We start from the raw sequence: 22,696 nt of genomic DNA on the forward strand, positions 1-22,696 counted from the left end.
GCCAAATGAAGATTTGCCAGGTCTCGAAACGCTTCTAAGCTGATCGATGCTTTGAATCGCTTTAGTCACTTGACCAGGTGTTTCGAAACACTTTAGTCACGTGACTTGGGTACTTCAGATCAGGGGTTCCCAAACTGTTCAGGCCGCGACCCCCAAAATGACAATGCCAGTGACTTGTGACCCCCAATATCCTCTGAGGTGGTTATAAATACAGAAACCTTGCATGCAATGGCACACACACACACCAATGGACCCAAGTCTATTCTTCTTTTAATTTTTTTTTTATGTATGAGAGCTGTAAATGGGCCACAAAGTTTAACCAGGTGTTATGAAATCTGCTGCATCTGACGCTATTGCTGTGTCTTTAATACAATGCAATTACCCCAGGGGTTGCAATCCAATAGAAGTAGTAACTATAAGCTACTATAGTAACTATATATGGTATAAACGACTATTTTTTTCTCTTCAGAAGGTTATGGATAAAATATGGTAATTCTTATGGTTTAATAAAAACAAATAGATTTTTGGAAACCACCAGGCAACCCCCCTTCATTGTCCCGCGACCCCTTGGGGGGGTCCCGACCCCCACTTTGAGAACCATTGCTTCAGATCATGCTTCGAGAGCAGCGTTTTGAAACACTTGCGCTTCGGGATCTCGACACTGTGTCGAAATGTCAGTTTCACGTCAGCCATCCCTACAATAAGCAGCTCCACATTCATATCACCTTTGGGCATCTTTTTCAATGTGCGCTCGCATTGACAGTTTTGCGCTTTAGCGCCTCCAAGTGCTGTTTATTGTAACTTCATCAGCTCTGTGCACGTGAACAAAAGTGCCAACCTGACTGGTGGAGAAGGTTTTAATGCGGCTCATCAAATAAAAAAAAATGAGCATGAGGCGTTTTTTTTTTTTGTTTTCTTTTAATGACGCTTTTGTGCCTGCCGTTTTGCACGTTGGTGTGCACGATCACATTGACACCCTTTATATAGTCATGAGGCAATAAACGTTGACAGGAAACGCGACCAAAAAACGTCTCATGTGCATGGGCCTTAAGACAGGAGTAGTGTGTCCTACAGGTTCCATGTAAAGATGTTCATTAAATAAAGTGTCACCAAAGCATCTGAAGTGTCACGTCAACAATAAAACATGTATATGCCCAGGAATCACGAAGGCTGGACAGACTCCTGTGGTCCCAATACAATACATGCACCGATTGCCATGACAACAGTAAAGACGGCGTTACACAACATTGCGTCAATAGAATATAACGCAGACGTTCAAGTACCACTCCATGAAATGAAGGTCATCAAATTAATTTGGTTCAAAAAAGGGTGAATCATTTCTTGATTCCCAACTGCAGTCTCAAAGCCACCGAGACCAGTCACTTAAAATGAGTGCTTGCTGACAGCACCCTGTTTGTGTGAGGGTTTATCATTCGGAGGCTTTTCCAGCATCTGGGTGTCTCTTCAGAGACTGCGGGCACCAAGAGGAAGACGAAATGTTCTGTATGCATAACCCTTCTCGTGCCCCTCTGCCCTGTGCCCACAGAAATTGGACAAGGCGAGATATTAGAGCTGAAGTTATATCTGTAGACGTGGCCGAGGGGGCTGCGCTGTCACACTGCATTCTGGGTATTTTTCTGGCAGAGGAGGTAAAAGCCATAGCTCTCCTGAATGATTTAACACACTGAAATGACACAGCACCCACAGAGTAATATCCAGGCGCTAATGCATCTTCTTAACGCTCTCATGTCGGAAAATGCGCTCTGCTATCCCACACCGGACGCATTACACTTTAATGCTGGAAAACTTGCAGAGGGTTCATAGGAATGTCTCGGGTTATTTACATCCGAATGCGAACAGACAGCATCTGCAATCTGATGTTTGTACCTGACATCCCTTGGTTTGTACAAACTAATGGGAAGTGTGTTCAATGTGATGCACAATGCAAAAAGGGTTTAAAAGCCAAAGTGCGCTGCTTATTTTTTATAAAAGTAACCCTAGCGGATGACTGCAAAGGGGATGGTTGACCCAAAAATGTACTTACCCCCTTTACTTGTTACAAATCTATATGAGTTTCTTTTTTTGTTGTTGAACACGAAGCTGAATATTTTGAAGAATGCTGGAAGGCTGTCTTTGTTTTGCAATTTAATATGCAAAACAGCAATGGAATATGTAAAACGCCAATGCTTTTCTGTATTTAAATTAGCATTTTCCATCACTTATATGCAAAGTTTGTGCAAAAGGAAGATGATAAATGAATTATAGGATTTACATTTGCTATTTTTATATGGAGAGGCAAATTACACTGCATTAAATCCTTATATGCATTAATACATACACATCAATTAATTTAATTTAGCCACTTTTAAAGTGTTATATTAAGACTACACTGTAAAAAAAAATACATGAACTGTATATTTTCATGTGTACAGTTCATGTTATGAACCCCCATGTTATGGGCACTTTTATGTCCTTCGATCATATATCCAAAAATGTATACAATTTTGTTCAAACTTTGTCTAACTAATAATAAAACTTACTTTAAAAATTTGACTACCTTTCGATTATATATTTTTCATATTTTTCAACCTCCTTTTAGGTGTCAAAATCAGTGTTTTCACCTTGTCGCACACCCAGAGTTTTAAACTTCAACAATGAAAATAACAGTTTAAAATATTATTTATCTGGTATCTATTAATGTATCTTAATGAAGCACTAGTTAAATAATTTAAATATTTTATAGTTATTAATGTGAGACTATTATCAATTTTATTTTTTTTACTAAATATAGCTGTCGCACAGTATCGGTGTCATTTCCACCACAACACTGTAATGTCGCTTTAAAAAGTTTGTGTGAAAGATTATTTAGGTGGTTTCTATGAAAACTAATAGTGCCATTATCTGAGAACATGTTCAAGATGGAGGGAATTTACATTTTCATCAACAACACTTAAAGAAAAATCAAGGTAAATATTGCTTGATAAGGAAACACATTTATTCTACGTCATTTCCAAACATGTTGTACCCTCAAAAGTGTTTTCAAAAACCAAACAAAATTAAGGTAAGGAAGAGTGTTTTGTATACATGAAAGACTAGTATCAATTCAAAGCTAATTGGTGAAGCTATTTTTAATTTTTTTTTTCACAATAAACAGTTGAAATGTCATTTCTACCACTGTCATTTCCATCACCACACACACATTTTTAAAAAAATATATTTAAAAAGTTCTCATCACACATTAAAAGTGTATTCACAATGTATAAGTTCTTGCTCTATTTAATATACAAATTCAGTTTATTTATTTTCTAATAAATAAAATTAATATTCAATTTTAGAGTGTGACAGATCTACAATTCAACACACAACTAATTTATTTCATTGACAAATCTATAATTATTATATATATTGTGAAAAGATTGGTTAAATTAGATAAAAAACTATCTTAGACAATGTTTGACTGCCATAATTTAATTTATTTTGAAATAAGCTGTATATAGAGATGTGATGAAAATGACATTTATCAGTTCAAGATCGTAAAAATTTTTCTCTTCTTATCTAAATTTGTCCTCTTACAGATCTTAAAACTAGACAGATTGTTTAAACTTTTGAGGCTATGCTACGTTAATTTTGAACAAGTTTTTTTTTTACTCAACTTTACTAAAAGAGGCTAAAAGAGCACGTAGTTGAAAAATGGCCCATACATGAGCTGTATACATGCAGTTTATGTATACAGAACTGCATACATGATATATGAATACATACAGGATCCGCTCAAGACTTCAATCGAGCTGAGACCACCTGATTCAGGTGACCGATTGTTTTGGTGTGGATCCGAGCACAATTACTGGATTCACACATGCCAAATGAACCACGCTAACTGTGGAAACACGCCAAGTTCCCAAACAAAAGTCTTTTTTACACCCTAAATTTCCAGCACAATAGTTTAAAAGCAGCTCCAGATAACAAGAAAAAATATGTAGAAAAACAATTCAGCCACCATTAGCTTCACAGAAAGATCTAGATGAGATGTTTGGGTCAAACTTACCCAACTAATCCCAGTGGCTGCTCCTTCGTGAATCAGTGACTTAATCAAATCCTCAGTCATTTTCTCATTTGAGTTGCAAATGATTTAATGATCCCTGTTGAAACGAATTAAAGAGAAACTAGTTTTTTTATTACACACTATAGAAGAAAATATCTGCAGATAGACTCCAACCTTCTACTGTCTGCAAAACAAGACAAAAGCAAGTCATGTAGTTTACTTCAGCATTTAACTAACCGTGTAGAGCAGTGGTCAAAGTTTTTTCACCAAGTGCCACCTCAGAAAAAAATTGTCTCTCCACATACCACCATAATAACCAACATTGAAATACAGTAGCATAGTAGGCCTAATTAAGCAGCTAAAGCTCTATACAGTTCAAAAAACAGGCAGATTAATTACTATTATTATGAATTTTTATTATTGTCAGCCACTTTAACCATTATAAATAGTTTGAACATTAAAACTCTACAGTGATTACAGGTAAAAAAATAAATAAATAAATAAAATTTCAACATTTAAATTAAAATGTGCTTTTAAAAGTTATTTAAAAATAGCACTGTTCTTCAAAAGTAAAAAGAAAACTTCTGTACGTAAATGTAAAGTATTAATATAAAGTAACCTATTCATCAAAACTTGGAAATGTTCCTTGGACCTCATAAATATAGGCTATATGTAATCATATTCATATAAACTGTTTTTGATAAATTTTAAAAATGTTGCATGTGTATATGATTTATTTGCATATCTTTGAAATCTAAGTGAAGTTCATTTATAGACAAATTTCGAGAGGATCACAGGCTTATGATTGTTCACAGCTGTTCCAGCATTAGCTCATGACTAATTATTCTATCAGACGATTCCTAACTCCCTATAAATAACCAGAGTTTTCTCATCTCAATTTCTTCGTCTTGAAGAACGTCGTCTTCTTCACCTTGACACTTAGCTACAAATAAGCAAGGGGGGAGTCATCGAGATCTACCTGAGCTCAAACTCCCCTCTCGCCCTGCAACGGTAGGTAGCCCAGGGCTCGAGGATCTTATAAGCTCAGGGCTCTCTCCCGGGACAGCATGCCATACAAGCTTTATTATCAATCATCAGCCACACTGTAAAAAAACAAAAAAAAACAAAAAAACGAATTTTACAGAAAATATTCCTACATTTTTTACAGTAATTTTTTGTCATTTAAAATTATATGTAGAACTTAGTAAAATGACAAACAATCTCTCTAAATTCACAGTTTGACTTTCATTTTAGTTACTTTATCATTAAAGACAAATTACTGACATTTTTGTTTTTTATACAGGGAAATTACAGTATTATTTATACAGTATTTTTTCTGTTATTTTAAATTATATTCAAAAATCCGTAAAAATTACAAACAATATCTTTAAATTAACAGCTTGACTTGTTATTTTATGTACTATATAAGTAATGACAAATTACAGCAATTTGTCTGTTTTATACAATAAAATTGCCATATTATTTACAATGTGTTTTTTCCTTTTTTTTATGAAGTACATTTAAAATTACGTAAAATTAAAGTACTAAATTGTAATTACTTGCTCTAATAAAAAATCATTAAAAAAAATGTCAAATGACTGGCAGCTGGCTGCCAAACAAAAACCATAAAATTATGGTAGAATTTCTTTGTTGAAATAAAGTGCAAAAAAATAATATATCTACAGATATTTTCATTAAAATGTTTACAGAAAAACACTGTTATTTTACAGACTTTTCCTAGATTATTTACAAATCAAAGAAATTTTACCGTAATTTTATGGTTTTTGTTTGGCAGCCGTAGCTGCCAGTCACTTGACCTTTTTTTTACGATTTTTTTCTTACAGTGTAAGTGTGAACTCTTGAAACATTAACGTGTATTTTAAATACACAAATTGGATTTACATATTTAAATTAGATCTGCTCGCTGAGCGTTAGAGTAGGCTGTGTTTCAGAAAAGCAGGTGATTAAACTATACCTGTCAATATTGGGATATAAAATACGAGATACGCTCACAACAACAGTTACAAATATAGGGAAGGAAATTAGCTTCAAATGATAGAATACAAAACAAACATTAGAAAAATTAAAATAAAATAAAAGGATTAGCCTTTTGAAATCAATTTACTAAAAGCGTGTTCATTTTTTTACTTTAATTCAACGATTTCTCTGCGCACCACTAGAAGGAATCGTAGCACAGTTTGAGAGCCACTAGTGTAGAGAAAAGTTTTTACATTTCCATCATAATAGTTTAAAAGCAGCTTCAGGTACCAAGAGCAAGTAGAAAAACAATTCAGACAAATTTCACCCCCTATTTGCAAACTCCTTTATTTGTTTATCCTTATAATAATTACATTTGGAAGAGTTCTGCATAAATTCCCCACGGCTCTCTTTAACACATTTTTATGATATGCAAATTCTGCTGAACTTCCCTCTTGTAATCAACACAAAAGTATGACGAAAAGAAGACATAATTTAACCTGTGTAATGTTTAATTGTTGCATTACACTTCTGCTAGCGCTGTGTAATAGATACACATTTGAAATACTCATTCAAGGTGCTAGCTCTGCCTGAGGGATGACTTGAAATTATTCTCTCGCTCTGATAATGGAAAACATGTCTACATGAAGATTTCACACATGAAACCCTGTTTAACTGCTAGGCTGGTGATAAATGCACCTGTCTTTCCATGTATTATTAAGACAGAACAGATTGTTCGGCCAAAAATGAAAACCGGTGTCATCATTTACTCACCCTCGTGTCATTTCAGACGTAATTGCACTGCTTCTGTGGAACACAAAGGGAAAAGATCATTTAATGCATATCTGCTTGGCTGAATTCAATTCTGCTGATAGTTAAGTGTGTGGATCTGTCTTATGAAGAGCCTAAAGAAAGTGGTTGGCCATAAATCAATGACCTTGAGGACGGCTGCAACACACAGGCTCCTTAAGAATGAATCCATGAGCGTCCACACACACACACATGCGCGAGCAGCACATCTATCAATCTCAGTTGGCGATTGGCCGGCATAATCATCTGTCACTGTCCTAATGGCTCTCTCGCTCACGTCAAGATGATGAAAGCGTCGGGTGAACGAGGGACGGCTGGGGAAAAGGTTTCAGCTCGGCTCCTGTGCTCATTAACCTCAGTGATGGTCTGACAGACAGCTGTCGAGATGAGCAGTTGACTATCTGTAAAAGAAGAACGGCTGGGTGGAAGAATGACAAAAAAAGATGGAGAGAAAGAGCAATGAGGGACACAGCAGATGAAATCAGTCGGAGAAAGATTAAATAAGCCACCATTAGCTTCTCAGAAAGATCTAGATGAGATGTTCGGGTCAAACTCAACCAACTAATCCCAGAGGCTGCTCCTTCGTGAATCACTGACTTAATCAAGTCCTCAGTCATTTTTTCATTCAAGTTGCAAATGATTTAATGATCCCTGTTGAAACGAATTAAGGAGAAACTAGATTTTTCTATGCACTACGGAAGAAAGTATCTGTAGATGGACTCCAAACCTCTACTGACTGCAAAATGAGATAAAAACCTGCAAGTCATGTATGTTATACCAGCATTTACAGTTTTTCTCAGTGGCTTTGGTGCATTTCTCACTACACTATTTACATTTGCACAACAGTTAATGCATTTCTCAAAACAATTAGTCATTTGTGCACATAGCAGTAGCAGTTTCTCATTCTTTTCAACAAATTGCGAATGCTTTTGGACAAGCATCAATTGCTTTCATACAACTCTCTGCTGTTTATAACATTATCATCTGCTTCTGTCATGTCAGTCAAAATGAACTAAACTTGTAAATGCTGAATAGTCATTCTATATAAACTAATAATCCTCATTTCATTACTTGACATTACATAACATACAAAAATGGTGAACTTGCTGAAAATCTTTATTTTCCTGAAAATGTCTTTAAAATTAAACAATTTGATGAATGATTTACAGACCTGTGTATGTTGTAGGCTCAGTTCCAATATGTACTGCAATATTGTGTACAGTTGTGCACAGCTCTACCTAAAGGAGTTTATGTTTGTTGTAAATAAGGGTGTGTTTATTCTTTTGCACAATGCTGTGAGTAAATTAGGATTGCAAAGAGCAAATGCAGTAAAAATGTGAAACATACATATCCGGTGTCTTGTACTCAGATAACTCACTAAATTCAGTGATGTCTGACTTTACTGTAGTTTTCAAATGGCTGTGCAAAGAGTCTACAGTGCTGTCTTGAGCATTTTCAGGAAGTTTCACCAAAATCTGACTTTTTTTGCATTGAAAATATGTGCAAAGTAAACTGTCATAATGAAAACATGACTAAGCCATTTGACTATCTTGTTCATAAACAATGGTGTCAGGACTTTTCATTTTGACGATACTGACAGTTTGATTGACATGAATACTTGCTTTTGAGGAATAAATTATCCATTTTGAGCATGTGACGCACTTTTGCAGGTTATCAGCTAGGTTTTGCAGTTTGCACTAATTGTTTTGAGAAATGCATTAACTGTTGTGCAAATGTAAATAGTGTAGTGAGAAATGCACCAAAGCAACTGAAAAAAACTGTAACTAAATGTGTTGAGAAAGGTTTTCAAATTTCCAGCACAATAGTTTAAAAGAAGCTTCAGATATCAAGAAAAAGTGTGTATAATAACAATTCAGATCAAATTTAACCCATCACCCCCACAAAACTCCTTTATTTGTTTCAAGAGTTCACACTTAGCTGATGATCTATCAAAAGCTTGTTTTTCATGCTGTCCCGGGACAGAGCCCCGAGCTCAAGGGATCCTCGAGCCCGGGGCTTCCTCCCGTTGGCAGAGCGAGAGGGGAGCCTGAGCTCGGTGGATCTCAGAACTCCCCGGCTGCGGTAGCTAAAGGAACACATGAAAAAAGGGGTTAGACAAGTGCTTGATTCTTATGCATGTTGGATATCTTTGGATGGTGGGAGGAACCCAGTGAAAACCCACACAGACATGGGGAGAATATACAAACTCCTCACAGAAACACCTACCGGCCTGGCGGGACCAGGACCGGCAGTGTTTTTGCTGTGGGGCTCACAGTGCTAACCACTGGGCCGCCGTGCCAACTGATAAGTGGTAAAGGAGGAGAATAGGGGAGGAAGGGAGGTTTCTTTCAAATGAAGATAAAATGGACAGAAAACTGTGGTTATTCATAGTAGCTTAGGGCTCATATGATTGGAAGATAGTGATTAGCTAATACGAGACCGGCTGTGATAAATCATAAGCACGTGATCTTCTCGAAATTAGTTTATAAATAAACTTCACCTATGCTTATAATAATTGCATTTGGAAGAGTTTTGCATAAATTCCTCACAGCTCACTTTAACATGTTATAATGATATGCAAATTCTGCTGGACTTTCCTCTTGTAATCAATACAAAAGGATGATGAAAAGAAGACATAATTTAAGTTAATTTTCTGTGTGGAGTTTGCATGTTCTCCCTGCGTTCGCGTGGGTTTCCTCCAGGTGCTCCGGTTTCCCACACAGTCCAAAGACATGTGATACAGGTGAATTGGGTAGGCTAAATTGTCCTTAGTGTATGAGTGTTTGTGTGTGGATGTTTCCCAGAGATGGGTTGCGGCTGGAAGGTTATCCGCTGTGTAAAAATGTGCTGGATAAGTTGGCGGTTCATTCCGCTTTGGCGACCCCGGATTAATAAAGGGACTAAACCGACACGCTGTGTAAAAATGTGCTGGATAAGTTGGCGGTTCATTCCACTGTGGCGACACCGGATTAATAAAGGGACTAAGCCGACAAGAAAATGAATGAATGAATTATTTAATTTCCCCTGCCCACAGCAAATGGATGACTGCTGTCTGTGTGTGATATTCTTACCAGCCAACTAAGTAAGCACACTTTCGTTCTGCCAAAGCACAATAGCGCAACCAAACTAAAAACTAAACAATAAAAACAAAAACATTTTTGCAAAAGGGTTAGATACTCAAAAATGTCACTTGTTAAATCAATTACTATATTACCAAAGATCATAAATATAAGAAACTAGATATTATACTTAGTTTAAGAGTAGGCACTGAAGTACACCTTATTTAGGTCCACTCATTTTAAAATTTCTGGCCCCTGGCTGCATATCGAAAGTGACTATAATAATTGAATGAATCTAATACAATAATTTAAAGGTGCAGTAGGTGATCTTTAGCAATGCTAATAGCTTAGCATAAATCTCTGAATCACAGTCCCTCCCCTGCCGTCTAGAGCCACGCCTCCTGAAACACGAGCACCACAAAAGAACCCTCTCTCATGTGTTAAAAGCGACTAGTGCTTGTCCGGCGGCGTGCTAGCCAAACTGACATGCTATTTCAGAGCGAATATTTAGAGTTGCATGGTAAACAATATAGGGAGAGACTAGGCGGAATAGTGCTATTTACTTGTGTTTTGTTGTTAAACTAATTAAAATCTACATTATCAATGCTGTAAAAGGTCCCTTATGAAACTGAAAATAGTCTTATCAATCTGTTATCGGAAGACTTTAGTGGCTGAATAACACCTCTGTGAAGATATATCCCGTGTGTGACAACAACATCTAATGTTACATTAGCATTGCGTGAAGTTAAAACAGCTTTAAAACAGAACATTACCTGTCTAAGAGAAATCCTTCAGACATTGTGTCATAATTTCTCCAGCATGCAAAGGTAACTTCAATATTGATTCAGGTTTTTAAAAAGTTATGATTCAGCAGGTTTTTACCGATCGCGCGCGCTCGTGCTCTCTTTCCCTCTCTCGTGAACGCGCAGCACAAACATTGGTTGGCAGAGCTGCGTACAAACGGCTGCGCAGTTGTTCAAGTCTGTATTTGCTGACAGACAGATTGGCCTACTTATCGGAATTATGAGAGATGTCGGCCCGACTCTATTTAATTGCATGAACATTTTTTAGTTTTATGCCTTACCCAAAATGTAAAAATACATATAAACACATTTAGATCATTTACTTTAATCATTACTATTAGACTGTGAAGAGACTTTCAACCAGCACAACAAAACATGCTTCTGAACACAATCACTTACTGCACCTTTAATGTGCATGTTGAATATAAGACATTTGTTTATAGGCGGTGCTTTTGTTGAAACCTCTTCTTGGTCAGTCGCAAATCTATTTAAATGCATTAAAGGGCAGCGCATATCATAGCCTTACCCTGGAGTTTGTTAACCCTCGCCTATGGTTACCACTATGCTATCTATCAGACGTTGGATTTTGGTTGCCATACCTGATGAATAAATGTCAGTATATTACGTCAATATGATGTGGGTTTAAGATGTTGGCTCGACGTTGGATTTTAGTCACAAAATTCTAAAATCAACCAAGTAACATTGTCATTTGATGTAATAATTGGACATCAAAATAATGTTGTCCTTAGACGCTGACTAGACATAAGACATAGACGGAATTTTGGTCACCATACAAAACAACCTAAATCTACTCTAATATTAACATCTTATGATGTCTTATGATAATAACTAGATGCACTACAGAATGTTACGTTTACACACATCCACAAATTAGATGTAAATGCATCAGCTTTTTACAGCGTAATACTTACTACTCACTGCTCTTCAGTACTTTTAAAGTGTCTACTTTTTACTCATACTTTTACTTTACCTGCACTACATTTTTAGGCAAGTAATGGTACTTTTATTTGAGTAGGATTTTTCAGTACTCTTTCCACCACTACTGGAGCAGCCTAATGACTACTGAAAATTCAGCTTTTCGTCAAACATAAACATGAAAGACTTCTTTACCAAACAACCCAACATCAAACTCTTTATCAAACAATCATTCAGGTTTGCATCCCAATCGCGTACGTGTTCTGTGCACTAAAATACTCCAGCGGTGAAGGCAAGGTACGTACTTCTGAATGTAGCTTTTAGAATCAGGCCAAGAAAACAACACACCGTTTCTGCCAGCCTTTTGCCTCAGGAACACGTTTATAATGCTAAAACGCTGCCTCCGTAGAGCAATATTCTGCATATGCAATCTGCCGTCGCTCAGAGTCTCTGACAAATAAAGACGCACAGAGAGTCTCTTCATGTATAGACAGTTATTTGAGTATTTGTCTTTCTCTGTGCCTGTGTGTGTGTGTGTGTGTGTGCGCATCAGAAGCCTGGGTGCAGAACAAAGAGACAGGCTCATTAGAGTTTGATCTGTTCAGCCGAGTGACTGACTGCTCCGTCTCTTTTTCTCTTTCTCTCGACTGCAAGGGAATGTGGTCCTAATGATGTGATTCCTGGTCTCTGATCAGCCTCTTCCTGACTCTCATTACCGCGGGGTGGCCAGACTGTCACAGCCCACCCGTGCCCACGTATGCCCACTTACTTACACACACTTCACAGTGATTAGGACTTTGGCTCAGATGTCTGAAAGCATGTGTTGGGAGGCTCACTCATGCCCGGATTGGCCCGCGGGGAAGAAAAATCACATACAAGGTCTTTTATATCTCAATTGTTTCTCCGACATCAGTGGCTCCCAGCTGGTTTGCCTTCAGGAACCAGATTTTGTTTTAAAGTGGATGTCCAATGGTGATCAAACACAGGGTGGTTTTTGTTTTTTTGGTGCTGTAAACAACCACATACAGTACAGTCATAAAATTACTTTTTTATTTAAATTACGTATTTAAAATGAGCTGAAACAACACAATTCTTGAGTTTTTCTGCGACTGCTTGACTGTTTTATGTTCAGTCTACTAAAATTTATTTTATTTATTACATTTATTTATTTTACAATTTTAAGTTAACTTGAAAGATTTTTGTTGGGACCAAGGTTATAATAGTTTTGGATTTTTCATTAGTTTTAGTTTTTATTTTGTTTGACTTTTTGTTTTCAATCTCAGTTAGTTCTAATTAGTTTTTTGAGGCAGATTTACTAGTTTTTATTAGTTTCTATATTTTGAAATTGCTTAGTTTTAGGGTGCTTTCACACTCCACATCCGGGGGTCTCTGTGTATTTGTGCATTTGCGATCTCGGACCGATTGTTTTGTCGCGGATCCGAGCGCGCTTGCTGGATTCACATATGCCACAGGTGTCAAACTCCGTTCCAAAAGGGCCGCAGCTCTGCACAGTTTAGTTCCAACCCTAATTAAACACACCTGATCAAACTAATTGAGTCCTTCAGGTTTGTTTGAAACCTACAGGTAAGTGTGTTGGAGCAGGGTTGGAACTAAACTGTGCAGGGCTTTGGCCCTCCAGGAATTAAGTTTGACACCCCTGACATATGCCATTCATGAAAACAAAAACTGCAAAAAAAAAAAAAAAAAAAAACATATGTGTTTCGAAATCTCTAGAAATGTATATATTGATACATATCAATAATGAGCCTGGGTTGGAAAAATGCCTTGCTCTGTTAAACATCATTTGGGAAATATTTAAAAAAGAAAAAGAAATTCACAGGAGGGCGAATAATTTTCACTTCAACTGTATATTCAAGGTGGGCTTGCAACTGCAAGCCTCCCCTCAAAATTGCCTACTCTAGCTTTAATTTCCTTGAAAACTACACACTACTGACCTCAAGCTTCTGACTGTCACAATCTAAGTGCAGATTTTCTCAAGTTCATGCATTCCTCTGGAACTGAACCCATGATCCCGGCACCGAGCTGAAAGACAGGCAGAATTTCCTTTGAAAAGTAGAGTAACTACAGGTTGGCAAGTCTCTAAATTGTTCTACCCGTCATCTCATAAGCCTCTCCTGACATTCAGGAAAAGCACAGCTATCTGATGCATCTGAATATATGTCAGTGTATAACACTTTCCTCTGGCTCACTGGACCCACTGTACATTACATTCAAGATATAAATGTTATCGATATGTGAAGTGGAGTGCAAAATGTAGAGTACAGTGAATTATATATACAGCCACAACAACAATAAAAATAATTTACTCAACTTAAAATTGTAAGGCAACTTGATGCACAGCTGTACTGAGTTGACTTTTAACCCAAGTACTTTAATTGACTCGATTTAACTTGAGTCAACTTAAAAATCTGAACTTTAATGCTTTTTTCTTCTTTTTTTTATGCATCATTATGCAATAGTTTAGTTTAGTTTAGTTTATTTGTAATATTATGCAGTATTATCAATACATCACTATGCAATGTCATTAAAATACCGTATGTTTGTTTTCTTTTTATAGATACATTTATATAATTAATTTAATTTAATTTAGTTACATTTATTTATTTATTTTAATTCATTTTATTATGGATTAATTGATCTATCCATTTATTTATCTATTTATTTATTTTGTTTTATAGATACATTTATATAATTAATTTAGTTTTATTTAATTTGATTATTTAATTTTATTTATGCATTAAATTAACTATTTATCTATCCATTTATTTATTTTATTTATTTTATCATTTGATATTTAAGAGTTAGAACCTTGATTTTATTTGCATTTATTTAAAATTACAATTGAATTTAATTTTAACAATTAAAAAAATTTATTTTATTAAACATTCTATTTTACAAACTTTAAAGCTTGTTTTGAATTTTTTATTCTAGTTTACAAAAACACCTTTCTGCTGGAATAAATGTCTGCATGCATCACTTAACATATTCAATTTTATTGAACTTAATTTAGTTTATCGATATTTGACTTTTTGTTAACCTTAGTGAAGGCCATCGATGATAATCTTAGCAAACACATGTTATTCATGATTATGATTCATTATACATAAATAGAAAATATTATAATTCATTACAAGCCTGAGCTTTACAGAAAGTGTAAGGAATTTTTCACAGGATTTCTCAAAATATTTTTTCTTCTAAAGAAAGTCTTATTTGTTTTATTTCTGCTCAAATAAAAACCTTTTTTTTATTTTTTACCATTTTATTTTATTAATATTATTAATTCCTTACATTTTTATTGCATTTTTCTAGACACTCAAAGCGCTTTACACATTTTTGAGGGGGGGAACCTTCTCTACCACCAGTGTGCAGCATCAACCTGGATGATCCGACGGCAGCCATATTGCGCCAGACCACACACCAGCTGACTGGTGGAGAGGAGAAAGAGTGATGAAGTCAATTATAATATGGGTATGGTTAGGAGGCCATAATGGACAGAGGCCAGTGGGCAAATTTGGCCAGGATGCAAGGGTAAAACCCAAGGATTTTTTACGACAACAGAGTCAGGACCTCGGTTTATCGTCTCATCCAAAAGATGGCGCTCACTGTTCAGTATAGATTCCCCATCAATATACTGGCGTGTTAAGACCCACACAGACAGCAAGTTGAGCGCAACCTGCTGGTCTTGCTAACACCACTTCCAGCAGCAACCTACTGTAGCTTTCCCATGTAGTCTACCATCCAGGTACTGACCAGGCTCAGCTTAGTTCAATAGGTGATGATGTGAGAGTTGCATAGAGCTAGCTGCCAATATTATTAGCCCTCTTAAGTAATTATATTTTTTAATTGCCTTCAGAACAAACCACTGTTATACAATGAATTGTCCACAGCCATATCATCCTGCAGGCCAAGACTGGTTATTCACTGTAGCTAGACAGAGTTGAGCCTGGTCAGTACTTGAATAAGAGACCACATGGGAAAACTAGGTTTCTGTTGGAAGTGGTGTGAGTGAAGCCAGCAGGGGCGCTCAACCTGTGGTCTGTGTGAGTCCTAATGCCCCGGTATAGTGAAGGGGACAGTATACTGTCAGTGGGCACCCTCTTTTGGATGAGACGTTAAACCCAGGTCCTGACTCTCTGTGGTCATTAAAAATCCCATGGCACTTCTCGTAAAAAGTAGGGGTGTAATCTCAGTGTCCTGGCCACATTTCCTCCTGGCCATAGTAATCAGTTATTAGAAATGAGTTAATAATAAATTTGAAATGTGTTGAAAATAATCTTCTTTCCGTTAAACAGAAATCGGGGAAATAATATTCAGGGGGGCTAATAATTCAAACTTCAACCGTATCTTCTTAAATAGTAAAGTCCTGATGGAGACACTGTAGTACTAGTGTCCGAACTTGATCAGTGTGCAGTTCAGATGTGCTTTTTTCTCTCGTTGAGAGTGTGTTTTGTTCTTATTACCAGTAAAGGCCAGCCTTCATTCCTGAGCCTCTGATCTGCGTCTGCCGTGAAGAGCCACTTTTGACACCTCTTTCCCATCTGCGCTCCCACACAAAAGCCTCCTCAACAACTTCTCTTCAGATCCCATTTGCTCTCAGTCTGTTTATCTCCCCGATCGGCCGCCGTCCAGGGAAACCCGCTCTTATCTGAGCAAAGAGACACACACAAAACACACATGCAAGAGAGAAAGAGACAGAGAAGGAAAAGTAGTCTCAGATCTCGTTACCTCAACGCAGAAGTGAGGAAGACAGGCGGATGAAATATATATCTCTTGACGTCTCACTAATGGACTCCCTCCTCTTTTGTTTCTCAGCTTTGCTCTGTGGACCAGAAGCGACTGATTTTCTGATATTCAGAGACGCGTCGCTGATCACTGACTGGGAAAATGAGGAATCCCTGTATGTTTTATACTAAGAATGGTGATTTTGATCTTCTGTGACTTGTAAACTTCACTGCCTGTGTTTTTTTTTACTTGTGGATGTTTTCTCATGTTGTGTGGATTTGCACCTTTAAAAATAAACATTATAAAAAAATAATACATTTAATTTGTTTCTTTTTTTGTAAGGTGGTTATGAGGATCATAGTGGCTAAAATAAAATAAAAAAATGATAAAAAGAATAAGATTATCTAAAAGTATCTAGTTGGCATAAACCAACCCGGGCTCATTATGGAAACGTAGCCCCGCGGACGTTTCTGCAGACCGCGAAATACGTCCCGGGAGGTACGTATTCAAGCAGTTTTTGTTTTCGCGGAAAAGCCACCGGAGGCCGCTGTTGAGCTACCATCTGTCCGACTGACTGGCTGAACAACTGAACGATCGACCGGGCGGCCGGCCAATCGGCCGACCCGGCCGCCCTCCTCCTCCTTCCCTAAACCGACGGTTTAAAGCGACGGTTTGCAAAAGCCGTCCAGAAAAAAAAAGCAAAAGCCCTTGTCTTTGATTTTCACCGCGTTTTCGGATTTCGCCACGTTCTCGCCCTTATTTTTTGGATTCTGTTTTTCATCTCGGTTCGATCCCGGTCGTCCCCGTGGCCAGCTCCTCCTCCTCCGGGCCTCCGCTCCACCGACGTAACGCTGCGAGCTAAGCGGACAAACTGGTTGCAGCAGGAAAGCCCTCCACACGGAGGCGAGCCGTCAGCCGGCGAGCGCGAAGAGGAGGAGCGGCGTCACACCGCCCCGTAGCGTTCGCTCGAAAAAAAGTCAAACGCGGCCATACGTACCTCCGGCCACGTAAATCGCAGTCTCTAGAAATGTCCGCGGGGCTACGTTTCCAGAATGAGCTTGGGTTGGCATAAACAGTGCTAATAAAATAAAATAAATAAACAAATAAGTAAATTTTAAAAATAATAAATAAAACCAAATAGTGATCTCGGTAATTGGGTTGAAAGTTGGGTCAACTTTAAAAGCTCTGCAGCAAGTTCCCTTAAAATTTTGAGTTGTTAACTTTTTTTTTACAGTGTAGGTGTAACAAATTAAATAAACAAAAATAAATAAACAATAAATAAATAAACAATAATTAATAAATAAATAAACAATAAAATAAAACAAAATAAAATAAAATAAAATAAAATAAATAAATAAAATAAAATAAAATAAAATAAAATAAAATAAAATGAAATGAAATGAAATGAAATGAAATGAAATGAAATGAAATGAAATGAAATGAAATGAAATAAAATAAAATCAAATAAAATCAAATAAAATATTGGTCAAAACCTAAAGTTACCAATTGAAATGTTGATCCCACAAAAAGAAATATGACCATGCAGACACTCTATGTCTTGATAAAAATTCAGAATCTGATCTGATAGGACAATTAATACTCAAAAATGTATAAAGAACAATCTAAAAGAGAAATCTTTTTAACAACCCTCTGCAAACAAAGCTCCATTTTAGGCCTAACTGCCAGAAATCGGAGAAGCCAAAATGATCCATTAGCGGCTGCAGTGCAGGAAAGGTTATGTTTACTGGCAATCAAACACAGCAAATAACAATGTGAATCAGCAAACCATTGCTAATGACTTAATGAAGAGCCGTAAGTGGCGTCTGCATTCATTTACATAAAAAGGGGAAAGCGAGGACGGCTTAAATTGGCCAATCATATTATCTTTACACTTCTACATCCCTCAGGCGTAACACAGCAGTTGACTTACAAACCACCTTTATTCACACAGCTCACCTTCCTGTCAGAAACAACTAAAATAATGTTTACAGTAAGATTACAGAGTGGAAGATACTGTGAGTTTAAAGCTCCACACATATGTTAATTTTCCTTTGGCTTTGTCACTTAGTCACTTATTAGGGGTCGCCACAGCGGAATGAACCATCAACTATTCCAGCATATTTTACACAATGGATGTCCTTCCAGCCGCAACCAAGTAATGGGAAACACCCATACACGCTCACGCTCTCACACACACACACACACACACACACACATACACACACACACACACACACACACACACACACACACACACACACACACTTCATACACTACGGACATTTTTGTTTATCCCATTTACCTATAGCGCATGTCTTTGGACTGTGGGGAAAACTGGAGTTCACACAGGAAACCCACATCAACACGAGGAGAACATGCAAACTCCACACAGAAATGCCAACTGGATCGCATATATGTGTTTGTACTCGGTAAACATTGGTGAAGTACAGAGAACTGATGACCTTCACGGCCAATCACAGTCATTTCTGCTGAGCACTGGTGAATACTATGACAAATCAGCAATGTTTAAGAATGCGCTCAGCGGCGCTTAAACGTTAGTGGAAAATTTATTTCAGTACCAAAATTCAGTATTGTGATAAATCTAATTTAATGAAAGAATCAGTTTAATAACTTGACTTTGATAATTGACATCTAAAAACGTGTGTTTAGGAAAGAAAATGTTAGCTAACTAGCATAATTTCCCTTAACTTAGCTGAAAATGAGGTCCAATATGCCTTTTTATTTTTACTACTCATTCAGAGCGGACCTTCGGGTCACTCGGAAGGCGGTGAAATGATAAATGTGTGTCACTTTCTTTTCGCTAAAAAGATAAACAGAAAGGTACAAAACGTTTCTGTGTGATTCCAGGCAATACTTCTGGGTTTCTTTCCACAACAGCCTCGATTTCGCTTTTAAAATGGTGGCCCTGTGAAATCAGTCTATGGTTTAAACTAAGCCCTGTTTGTGAATCTGGGCCTACAAGAATAAGTATAAGTCTTGATTAGCAGTTCAGATACAATAAAAACAGATGAAAGAAGAAAGAAACTGCAGCCAATGTAAAACCCACAACCCTTCTGCTGAACATCGTCTCAAAAAAAACACACACATTTAATCTGATTCACTATTAAACACACACAGAGAAGAGTGTTTGACCTCATTTTCCCTGAAGCTAACATACAGTATATACACACACATATTCACATCACATCGCACATCAACATTTAATAGAGACATGAATATTCACTCCGTTACATTATTGAAGCTTCACATGCAGGAATTCTATGTGAATGCTGTGTGTGTGTGTGTGTGTGTGTGTGTGTGTGTGTGTTTGAGTAAGCCGGTGCATGTGTGTGTGTTTGTATGTGTGTGCATGCGTGTACATGAACGTGTGTGTATGGTATGTGTTTGTGTGCGTATGTGTGCGTCCGGATGTGTGCGTCCGGATGTGTGCATGTATATGTGTAAGCACACATGTGTGTGCATGTGCATATGTGTGTGTGTATGTGCATGTGTGCATGCGTGTGCATGAACATGTGTATGTGTTTGTGCATGTGACCGTAAGTGTGAGTGTGTGTGTGTGTGTGTATGGTATATGTTTGTGTGTGTGTATGGTATATGTTTGTTTGTGTATTTAGTATATGTTTGTGTGCGTATGTATGTTTGTGACTATATGTGCATCAGTATGTTTGTGCGTGTGTGCATGTATATGTGTGAGCATGTGTGCATGTGTGCATGCGTGCGCTTGTGTGTGTGAGTGTGAATGCGTGTGCATGAACGTGTGTGCATGTGTGTGTGAGTGCGTATGGGTGTGCATGAGATGTGTGTGCGTTTGCGTGTGCATATGTGTGTGTGTGTGTGTGTGTGTGCATGCGTATGCATGAATGTGTGTGTATGTGTGTGAGTGCATTTGTGTTTGTGCATGTGACTGTATGTGTGAGTGTGTGTGTATGGTATGTGTTTGTGTGCGCATATGTGCATGTGTGTGTTTGTGACTGTGTGTGTCCGTGTGTGTGTGTGTGTGTGCATGTATATGTGTGAGCATGCATGTGTGTGTATGTGCATGTGCAAATGTGTGTGTGTGTGTGTGTGTGTGTGTGTGTGTGTGTGTGTGTGTGTGTGTGTGTCAGTGCATGCATATGCATGAATGTGTGTGTATGTGTGTGAGTGCGTTTGTGTTTGTGTTTGTGCATGTGACTGTATGTGTGAGTGTGTGTGTATGGTATGTGTTTGTGTGCATATGTGTGCATGTGTGACTGTGTGTGTCCATGTGTGTGTGTGCAAGTATATGTGTGAGCATGCATGTGTGTGTATGTGCATGTGCAAATGTGTGTGTGTGTGCACGCGTATGCATGAATGTGTGTGTATGTGTTTGCGTGCGTATGTGTTTGTGCATGTGACTGTATGTGTGAGTGTGTGTGTATAGTATGTTTGTGTGCGTGTGCGTGTGTATGTTTGTGACTATGTGTGCCTCAATATGTATGTGTGCATGTATATGTGTAAGCACGCATGTGTGTGCATGTGCATATGTGTGTGTGCATGTGTAGCATCTTCTCATGCACAGTAATCTGCATAAATTTGAGCCCCCTCAGCACAGCACTCTGTGATTTAAACAGAAATTCAATTAAAGTATTCCCTCTCTTTCTCTCTCTCTCACTCTCTCTCTCTCTCTCTCTCTCTCTCTCTCTCTCTCTCTCGTATATAAAATTGCTTAATAACAAACAACAATAATGGCGTGACATCAGTGAGTGCTGTAAGGACGGCTGGCCGGCGAGTGGCCATTAAAACACCATCTTTGATGCCTCGTTAATGCTGTGACAGTGTGGCGGGTTGTTAGGCCTGCAGAAGCCGGAGATCCTACCAGCCGTTATTAATCTTGCAGGACATGAAATTTGATTCGCCCAAATTAAGCACTACTGTAACGGGTGTCAAGGAGAGACAGATAATCAAACATGTATTTACAATTACAAAATGTCTTATTTCAATAGGGAATCGAACAGGAAACTGCCAAAGAAAACAAAAACATGCAAAATCAGCACGCTAAACTATACTTCATGACTCATTGTTGAACTAATACTGCAGTGAAAACATCCCAACTGCAGTTTTAAGACAAATAACACAAGCATTGTCTTGAAAAGAGCACCAGGAGCGACTCCACTGCTTGTTTAAGCACATAACTCAATTTGAAATGCTAATCCAGGCACAAGCTCACATGCACACGACTGCGAAATTCCCTTTCAGGCAGTTCCTGCTCTTGTATTTCGCCGAAAGCTGTATGCAGCACATATATTATACGCTGTGGATAAAATTAATTGAGAATTTGGGCCTCAAATAATTCGTAGAGGGTGAATTAGAATTTCAGATGAGTACAGTGGCGCATTTTCTCCCTTTATGAACATGCTTCTTCAGGCAGCTTGAGTTTGCAAAGGAATGATGCGAGAATGATAATGAGATTTGCAGCATTCATCCAGCATGCATTGCTGAGATCATTTTAGCAGATTAGTTAAAGTGAAACCGTTGCACTCAACGGACCATCTTAACGGTGGCAAAATGGGGCCAAGCACCACTGTGTGTGCGCAGCATACGTAATGAGATCGAGAAACATCACATAAAATATTCTAGAAGAGTCAGAGCTAGAATTTTGTTTTGACATCTAAGGTTACAAGAAGATTTTTTGCACGTATAAAGTCTTTGCATGGTACAAAATGATCTCTACAGTATATAAAAAAGCAACACAGGCTCATTCTGAAAACGTAGTCCGGTGGACGTTTCTGGAGACCTCAAATTATGCACTGTACACCCTAATGTTTCCTTTACTTAAACAATTAATAAAGTTGACAGAACATAACTTGAACTTTAGCATTTTGGTCCTATCACTTAATAACATGAGTTCATTTGACTTATGTACCATGAAAATGCATAAACTTAAGATTTCAAGTGTTTGAGATTAAAATTAATCCTTTAAACAAATAGGATATTTGTAGACAAATGTAGTCTTGACTGTAAAATTCGAATATGTCCAACCTTTTAAGTGCAAGGTCTTTTTTTAAATCAGAAAACAAATGGCTTTACGCATAATTATTCATCATAATATGAATAAATGGCTGCTTATTTTTTGATTCAAATTTATTTAAACATTTTTTCATTTTTCAATATATATATATATACATATTAGTACTAAGTTTGGTGAACTGAACAATGTAAGTATAGTCTACAAAACCGGCAAGTTAAATAAACTTAAATATGCAAGTTTTGGGAGACTCCATCACTCAATTATATTGAGGCAACGAGTTTACTCAATTATTTTAGTTCAGTCAACTTAATAGAGT

The 22,696-nt window shown here is 37.4% G+C and overlaps 1 long non-coding RNA gene across 50 annotated transcripts in view; it reads right to left on the bottom strand.

Annotated features, from left to right (window-relative positions):
* The window catches only part of LOC103909111 (uncharacterized), a 90,397-nt gene that overhangs the window by 22,988 nt on the left and 44,713 nt on the right, over positions 1–22,696 (bottom strand). For 8 of the 50 annotated variants that reach the window (XR_012394203.1, XR_012394208.1, XR_012394201.1 and 5 more), the window contains 7 exons: positions 16,374–16,654; positions 16,109–16,293; positions 13,583–13,670; positions 6,957–7,230; positions 6,794–6,826; positions 5,022–5,145; positions 4,046–4,139 (listed from right to left, as the gene is read on the bottom strand). This is a non-coding gene — a long non-coding RNA (uncharacterized lncRNA). The other 42 variants (XR_012394209.1, XR_012394210.1, XR_012394198.1 and 39 more) reach the window with 16 other exon arrangements.

Source organism: Danio rerio, chromosome 18 (genome assembly GCF_049306965.1).
Source record: "Danio rerio strain Tuebingen ecotype United States chromosome 18, GRCz12tu, whole genome shotgun sequence".
NCBI lineage: Eukaryota > Metazoa > Chordata > Actinopteri > Cypriniformes > Danionidae > Danio > Danio rerio.